We start from the raw sequence: 9,400 nt of genomic DNA on the forward strand, positions 1-9,400 counted from the left end.
AATTTGATGCGGCCTTTGGAGACGAGGGCTTCACAGAGTCCTCCAAGCTACGCCATGTAGCTATGCACTTCCAAAAATCAGCTCGTCAATGGTGGGCTAGCCTTTGTGGCAATGGTGAAGCCCCAAACACATGGAAAACTCTACGAGTTTCCATCATGAAGCAATTCCTTGCAAGCGATGCAAAAGACAAAGTGCTTACTAAATGGCGCAGCTTGAAGCTTCTCTCTCATGAGTCTATCCACAAGTACGTAGACAAGTTTTGGGATTTATATCTCAAGGCTTGGGATTTATATCTCAAGGCTACTGTCTTTCAAAAGATATACTTTGTCGAGCAAAGGCAGCAATTTTGTGCGGGATTACCTGAAGAGATGGCCGAATACATCAACTCTCAACAGCCTGGTACTATTAGCGAAGTAATCCATCCCACCATGGTTGCTTCACGCAACAATTTCCATCAAGGGGCTAGACGTAATGTCAAGCCCATGGAAAACAAAGACAAAAATGATGCAAAGGGGAAAACCAATGTTCAAAATACTTCCCAAGTCACTTCCAACAACAACAACAACAGTCGGTCCAAGGAGAAGGGAATTTACAAAGGTAAAAACAAACTCTCTCCTGAAGAGCTTAAAGCTTTTCGCAAGGACCATAAGTGTTTCAAGTGTGGGGAGCAAGGACATGGCTATCGTTCTTGCCCCAAGAAGAATACTCGCAATGAGACTCTTAGGGCTTCTTCCACCATCGAAGCTCCAAAAGAGGATGCTCATTGCAAAGGATCATCACTTTCCTATGCTTGGGGAAAGGTAAGAGAGCATGATGCCTTCATCTTGTTTGACCCTGGCTCTACTCTGAACTTCATATCAATGGAGTTGGCCACCAAGTTGGGCATTCAAGCTTTTGAGATGGGAGATATGGTAATGGCTGACGCAGCTTTCAAGGGACAGCAAGCCTCTGTTACTCCCTTGATTGGGAAGTTGAGGCTTCATGTCCAAAGCTATGTCGATAAAGAAGACTTCTTCATCTCTCCTCTCCAGCATGAGGATGCTATCCTAGGGGCGCCATGGTTTGATCGCATGGCTGCCAACATGAAGTTCCATGAAAGGAGAATCTACTTCACCTACAGGGGAAAGAACATGTATATAGATGCTAGTGAGCGTGGTCGCACTATTCCACTTGTAAATCCTCTTGCTTTTGATAAGTGAATGAAGAGCTCAGTTTCTGCGTACATGGTTTTTGTCAAAGAGTCTCTAAAAGATACTAATTTTTCATCAAATGTAAATGGTAGGAATCAAGAAGAGTTAGACTTGTCTAATTTTCTAAAAGGATTCGAAGATGTGTTCATTGATGATATCCCTAAGGACTTACCTCCAACACGAGGGGATGATGACCATCGCATTGAGCTCCTTCCAGGAAGCTCACCGCCTAACAAACCTCCTTATTGAGTCTCACAAGCTCAACAAGAGGAGATCATGAGGCAAGTACATGAATTGGTAGACAAAAGGATGGTGAGGCTTAGTTCCTCTCCCTTTTGTCCTCCAGTCCTTTTAGTGCAAAAGAAAGATGGTACATACCGTATGTGTGTGGACTATCAAGCACTAAACCATATCACTATCAAAAACAAATTTCCCGTGCCTCGGGTAGAAGATCTGTTTGATAAGCTACAAGGCTCTACCTACTTCAGTAGGATTGACCTTAAGAGTGGCTATCATCAAATAAGGATAGTGGATGAAGATAACGTAAAGACCGCATTTCGCACGACGTTTGGTCTTTATGAATATCTAGTCATGCCTTTTGGCTTGACTAATGCACCAGCTACGTTCAGTCGTTTGATGGAGAAAATTTTTAGACCATACTGCAAATTCACTGGAGTGTTCTTTGATGATATCATCATCTACTCCAAGTCTTTGGAGGAACATAAGCAACATCTCCAAGTGATTTTTCAAGCATTGAGGGAGAACAAGATTTTTCTCAACCAAAAGAAAAGCGAATTCTTCCTTCAAGAGATTCAATACCTAGGTCATATTATCTCTCACAATGGTATCCGTATGGATCCATCAAAGTTAGAGGTAATAAAATCATGGCCTAACCCAAGAAATCTACATGAGCTAAGAAGCTTTATTGGTATGTGCGTATACTATAGACGCTTCATAGCAAAATTCTCTCAAGTAACAGGACCACTACACGACTTAACTAAGAAGAATGTTAAGTATGTATGGACTGCTAAGGATGCTTTTGATAATCTCAAAGAGAATCTTACTTCCCAACCAGTCCTCGTGCTTCCGGATCTCTCAAAGCCATTTGAGGTCCAATGTGATGCTTGTGGTGATTGCCTTGGAGCAGTTTTGCTTCAAGAAGGGCATGCCATAGCATATGAGAGCCGAAGGCTCAATACTGATGAACGAGTCTTGGGCATTTATGAGAAAGAGCTTTTAGCTATTCTACATGCCCTAGACACATGGAAGCACTACCTATTGGGGACTCCATTTATCCTACGAACCGACCACCAAAGTCTCAAGTATTTCATGACGTAAACCAAGCTTTCCGACAAACAAATGAGGTGGGCAAATTTTCTTCCGCAATTTAATTTCCATATTGCTCACATAGCTGGTAAGCACAATCAAGTGGCCGATGCACTTTCACGACGACCAAGGTGTCTATAGCTACTCACAATGATCTATCCTCTACGATAGATGAGTATGCTACTGACCCTGACTTTAGAGACATAATGTCAGCCCTTTCTTTGGGGAAGAAAGAGGAACCATTCACCTTTCAGGATGGTTATCTTCTCCATGGCAATAGGCTATGTGTTACCCATTCCCTCCGTGAGAAAGTTATGTATGAATCCCATGCTCCTCCATATGCGGGGCATAGAGGTATTCAACCTACTCTCCAGGAGTAGAGACATACTTCTATTGGCCTACAATGAAAGTGGACATACAAGAGTATGTTTCAAAATGTGTAGTATGCCAAAAGACCAAGGATGATAGAGGGAAGCAACCTGGATTACTCCAGCCATTGCCTATCCCAAATTCACCATGGGAGAGTATATCCATGGATTTCATCTTTGGATTACCCAAGTCTATCCATGGTATTACATGAATATGGACAATATTCGACAGGTTTAGCAAGCAAGCACATTTTATTCCTTTCAAAAAGACTATTAAGACACATCAAATGGAAACTCTCTTCATATCTCAGATTTTCAAGCACCATGAATTACCTACATCCGTCGTGTCAGATAGAGATCCTAGAATGACCAGTAATTTGTCTCTTTGAAAATCTAGGAACAAGATTGAATTTCTCTTCGGCCTATCACCCACAAACGGATGGCCAAAGTGAGATAGCCAATCTTACGATACTCGATCTACTCAAGACTTATGTTACGAAAGTAGATCAACGCTCACAATGGGGAAAGTACTTACCTCTTGTAGAGTATGCCTATAATAATATTGTACATACTTCTACGGGAAAATCATCTTTTGAGATCATTGAAGGAAGACCTAAAAGTCCCTTGCTACTCAAAGTACATGGGAAGATATTCGCCGCCGATGAGTATAGCCGTGACCTACAAGAATCTTTTCAAAAGATTAAGGAAGCTATATACATCTCTCAACAAAGGCAAAAAGTTGCTGCTGATAAGCACAGAAGAGCCTTAATGTTCAAAGAAAATGATTGGGTCTTACTCAAGTTTCCTAAGGCTCGATTAAGGCAAACGACGGACAAAAATCCTACGGGCCATCAAAAGTACTATGCTAAACTAGCAAAAAGATACTATGGTTCTTTCCAAATCTTGAAGCCCATCAATGAGACGGCTTATCAACTCAGGTTGCCCAACCATTGGCTCATACACAATGCCTTTCATGTAAGCCTACTTAAGCCCTACAAAGGAGAGCCACCAATTGAACCAATTATTGAAGACCCTCCTAAAGTTGAAGACCAAGAAGAGGTGCTACAACCCGAAGCTATCCTTCGGCATGAAGACAAGGTACTACGACATGGTAAGATTATCCGAAGGTATCTTATTAAGTTCAAAAATTATCCTTTTGAAGATGCTAGATGGATGCAAGGAATACAGCTTAAGGATAGTATAAACCTTGTCAATGCTTACAACGCTACATTAGAGTAAGCAAATGTTCCTTTTTTTAAAAATGACTCATGTTTTTGTCTTATAAGACTGGTCCTCTTTTTAATTGTGCACAAATTTAACTAGTATGCATGCTTAGAATCATGTTTATGATGACGGCGTCTCTCAAACACCAAGTAGAATTTTTCACTCTACTTTGGGAGAATGAAATGGACTAAAGAGCAGACATGCTTGCGGCAGCTATGTCTCCCAAGCACCAAATGGATTAGTCATCCATCTTGGAAAGATGTCGTAGGGTAAAAAGGGATCCTCTACACGCTAAGTAAAATTGACTAATGACTAAGGCTTTATCTCTTCTACCTCATAGTCGACGACGACTATGATTTCAAGAGAGAGTCATAAAATCTAATATCTAATATCTAACCAACCCAAATGATTTTCTCATATTAAATTGATCACTTAATGTGGGAGAATAAACGGGAACAAGTGTTAAGATATAGACATGTGCTTATAGATCTATCTCAACACGGGGCCAATGGTAAAGGGGCCCAAATGAGAGATGGTCTATCAAAGGGCAAGGCTAACAAATGGAGCATAAGACCTTAGGGTTAGCTTCATTGAAGACCTCCAATAATGTGTGTAAAAGTCCTTTGACCTTAGGTAAGCTAGGGCTGAGCTTGAGGCGCGGGAACCCGACCCAGCTCGAGGTGCTTGTCCTGCTTGTAATGCTTGATGACTAAGGTGCTTGAGGTGCTTGATGATTGAGGTGATTGAGATGCTTGAGGTGCTTGACATGCTTGAGATGCTAGGGTTGCAGTTGAGGTGAGAACCAAGCCCAAGCTTAAAGTGCTTAAGAGCCAAGCTTGTGGTGGGAATTGGGCCTATGCATGAGGGGCTTGAGGTGTCAAAAAGTCAAATGTTCAATCCCTACAAGGAGGGGGCGAGCCCTACATGAGAGGGGATGAGAGAGAACACCCACACACTCACACAAGGCATGCATGGTACAAAGAAAGCAAAAAGGACACTTGTCAAGTTCCTCCTCATGTTGCCCTCATGGTGTGCTTGAAGCCTATTGGTTGGCCACCCAAGGGGTCCAATAATAATTTAGGAGATTTAATTAATTGATTTAGCATTTATCTAGCCCTCTCTCTCAAAAGGGAAAGGGGGACACTTGTCTCAAGGCTACCCTTGCTGCTTGTAATGCCTCCTGCTTATGATTGGCTAGGCCTGGAGGGGTCCAATGAGCTTCAAGCATGAGCTACAAGGGGGGTCGACCCAAGCAAGCTAGGGGGTTGCTTAGGGGGTATACTCACCCACACACACTCACAAACACTCTCATTGTGTGCTATGAAAAGTGCAAGAGCTCCCTCTCCTTCTCCAAGCAAGAAAAGGTTGAGAGCCTACACCAACACTCTTGGATATGGAGTGCAAATCCAACCAAGAGCCATGCTTCAATGCTTAAGGTTGCCATCTCCTTCTTCTTCATTACTATGCTATTATGTATGCTAGCAACAAGAGTTATGATAAGTGAGGAACTAATTCTTTCTCCTACGAAATGTTTCTTCTTCCTCTTCCCTACCCTCATTCCCTGCTAGCTCTCTCCACCTTCGAAGGTGTTTGAGGTCTTGGGACTGAGGCTTGGGATAGTTAAAGCTTTCTTCAAGTTTATGTTATTTTTGTGACGCATGAAGCTTTCCATCTTCATTGCATCACCTAGGTCACAAGGAACACAAAGATTGTATTGTAACAAGTCTCTCTTAATGGGAGAAATCATAATACAAATGCCTATTGGAGGGGGGACCGACTCCACATAAATCTGGTCCTCAACTGTTGTCATGTTCTCTAAATTATCTCTCTTGCAAAAGTATTGTTCATGCCAAGTTAACTAATTTCTATGATTATGTTGCTATCTTCAACTATGTTCACCCGCTATGCTCACAAAGTCATTTCTCAAAAGTACTCTCATTAATTTCCGCTACTCTCAAATTAAATAGGCCAATTCCATTACAAAGTAACAACTCATAGTGAGTGCACATGGCTTGACTGTTATTGGAGCGTATAATATGAGCTAATAGAATCATTTGAACAAACGGCTAGCTAGCACTAAGCAGTCCAACAACCAACAAAAAATGTCTTCGCACGGCTAACCATAATGGCCAAACCAAAAGCCGCTAGCCCTAATCGACCAAATCATGAGCGTCTTTGCACATCTTACGAACCATCTGTCGCTGGCCCTAATCGGCCAATAGCATCTTTGCATGACCATCCCTAATTTGCCAAACCAAAAGCAGATAACAATGTAGCTTAACTACCTCACATTCTCTAGCCATGCCCGATCCCCACACACTTCGGTCTAAATGTGCACGGAGATCAAAACCATCGGATAATATTCTTGTCTTTATTAATTCTTATATTCATGGGTGCGATAAGTACACAGCCACATCTACATGACAATGCATGTAGATCGAGGACAACCCCTAATACGTAACAGTCTATTTGAAAACTCTTAGCGACTAAACCTAGGTGGCTTTACATGGCCTACCCTAACCGTCCAAACACGACCATCTATTAGCAACCAAATGTAAATCAGTTAACCCTAAGCGGATTGAAATGGCTAAACGCTATCCTAATCCGATTTGGAGCAAATTTGTTAGCGACCAAATATTAAGCAGCTAAACCTAAACGACTAGCTTAACAGCTAGAAATGGCATAAACCTAAGTGGCTAGTCCTAAGAAAACTAAAATGGCCTAAGCTAAGCCGCTAACCCTAAGCAATTAGCTCTAAGGGGATTGAAATGGCATCGTTGCCCTAATCCGACTTGGAGCAACCTAACCTGAGTGGCTTTACAAAGCTTAATCGAAATAACTCTTTTTTTAATTACCAAATTTCATTATGTTTTTTTGCAAATGATGATATTTAATCAAAATTTATAAATAACAATTTTTGTAAAAATTTGAAAATGTGTGTTTGTGTATAGTGTATTGAATTATGCTCAAATTTATGTGCATTTTTATTTATTTGCATGTGTGTGTGTGTGTGTGTGTGTGTGTGCAAGAGAAGAAAAGGATAGGGCACTCACATGCGGCCTATATGAGCACAAAAACTTAAAAGAATACCACCAAATGTGCAAAACACACACACAGACACACTACGTCTCTCTCTCTCTCTCACACACACACACACACACACACACACACACACACACACACACGAAGACATCTAGCATAAATCTCGAAAAGAATCTTACGCTGTTGATGCAGGATAGTACGTGAGTGGATTTTCCAAGCCCGTCAAGCCCCAAGGTACAGTAGTTGGTATCACAGTCGATATGAACATCGGAATTCAAAAAATTATATTTATTTAAAGTTGGGTCTCCCTCCGGATTTAGCTACGCATATATCGATGCCCGCCATAAATGTAGATAATTTGGCATTGGTATTGAGTTGATCTCTTGTAGTGTTATCACAATACTTGTACTTGAAGGACCGAGTCGTGTTGGCAACCAAGGTCACTTCCTTCTTCCAGATTTGGATTCATCACCATCCAATATACACATTAAAGAAAAAATTCATTAGCAAAGAGGCCTACATAGATATCCAGATTCCTTGCCACTTTGTTGTCCTCCTCATAAAGATGTTTTGCGACCTCATAAAGTTGTCCGTTACATCTCATGGCAGCAGATGAAGCTGAAATCTATTTTAGCAAGATTGGAGGGATGGTGGGACAAGAAAGATCATACGACTTTGGAGATCTCTTGCACTGTGTTGGAAGCTAAGATTGCTATGCATGAATGTAGCTCTGATGGATTATCTTTCTCAAGGGCTCATAAAAAACAAGAGCATATATGGAAGAAGCTGAATAAGAAGTTTTAGAAGAAAATTTAGGTGACTACAATTGTGTGTCTTCTGATGAGAAGATAATAGATGCACTGGAAGAAGGCTTACGGCAAGCACAATGCTTATGTGAGTCATTGGCGCTGAAACCGTCCAAATCGACTAGAATGGTGGTTGCAGCCATGGGCTGGATATAGATACATGGACACAACTAGATGATGAAATGAGGGAGGCAGATGAGCACGAGGATTTTGAGTGGCGATGACCAGCCCTTACAAGATGGGCTAGATGGAGATGATGAAGTCATTGCTCTTATTGAGATTCGACATGAAGTTGATGGGCTCTTAGACGAGGACCATGAGGCAAGCACGTGTAAGGAGAAAAACAAGATCAATCCAACTGTAGAAATTGATGGGTAGTACATCTTCAAGTCCACATTGGTCAGCCAATTGAATGGGAACTCAACTTTGTCCATCCAAGGATTGGTCGAGTAGAGTGAGACAAGGTGTTTATTTTATCAGCAATGCAAAAGCAAAGTCATCATGTAATGCAAATCTCTTTGGCATAGGTATTGATTGTGCAATATTTTTCATGGATGACAGACAACAGTGTGAACATGAAACTTCAAAGAGAAACGGAAGAGCCACACATTCGAAGAAAGTGGGTACAGCTTGAGGCACACGATTTCTAGGAAGAGTTCAAAAGATGAGGAAGAAGGTGGGACGTAGATACATGGACTACCAACAGGCTTTGATTTGACAAGTTGACCTCAAGGGATAGAAATCCAGCTTGGCTTACTGACTTGAACATGGTCTCCATAGAGTCAATTATTGCATTGGCAAATCTGACCTACAATTCAGCAATCGACAAGTACCAACTACAAGATATATAACGACTTTCTCAAGAGTGTTGAATAATGTTTAAATGTTTGAAGTAAGATTGGACTCTGAAATGTGACGTAGATGTGTATCTTAATCTATAAGCTCATTCATGATGATAAGATTTTTTTTTGTTTTTCTTGCAGAGAAAAGGTCTTCAAAGTAGTCTTGTGGCAGCGATCAATATTTACTTCTCAACCAAATCATAGATGAAGAAGCTTGTCAAAGTTGTACTACTACTTGTACCTGCCCATCGAAAAGCAACCTTTGGTGGAATTTTTTGAGCAGATGAATGACATCTCCAATGTAGTTTTTGGTGTCTAGGTACCGATGTTGAATTACTCTCCATATTTTGTGACATCTACACGTGTTTCTTTTGAATACTACAACAAAAAAAGTTCATCTCTTGAGGTAATCGCCAGGCATGAAAGTTTGAGTGATGTGCTTGAGATTTTGTGTGATGTTCTGGGTTGTTCTTTAATCGTTTTTTTTGTAACATCAATATAGTGTAGTTGATCTGTTTGCCACAAAACAATGTAGTTCTGAGCAATGCTGTAGTGGATATGTATGGCAAGTGTGCGGTGCATAGATGCTTGATGGGCTGCAA

The 9,400-nt window shown here is 41.1% G+C and overlaps 1 long non-coding RNA gene across 1 annotated transcript; it reads left to right on the forward strand.

The window, feature by feature from the left end:
* Positions 1 to 7,570: 7,570 nt before the first annotated feature.
* Positions 7,571 to 9,200, forward strand: LOC147449785 (uncharacterized). The gene is made up of 3 exons (XR_015189557.1): positions 7,571 to 8,420; positions 8,518 to 8,848; positions 8,940 to 9,200. It is a non-coding gene; the product is annotated as an uncharacterized LOC147449785 (long non-coding RNA).
* The last annotated feature ends 200 nt before the right edge of the window (positions 9,201 to 9,400 follow it).

The sequence above is a fragment of the Adiantum capillus-veneris genome, chromosome 10 (genome assembly GCF_014529385.1).
Source record: "Adiantum capillus-veneris isolate H3 chromosome 10, ASM1452938v2, whole genome shotgun sequence".
Classification (NCBI taxonomy): Eukaryota; Viridiplantae; Streptophyta; class Polypodiopsida; order Polypodiales; family Pteridaceae; genus Adiantum; species Adiantum capillus-veneris.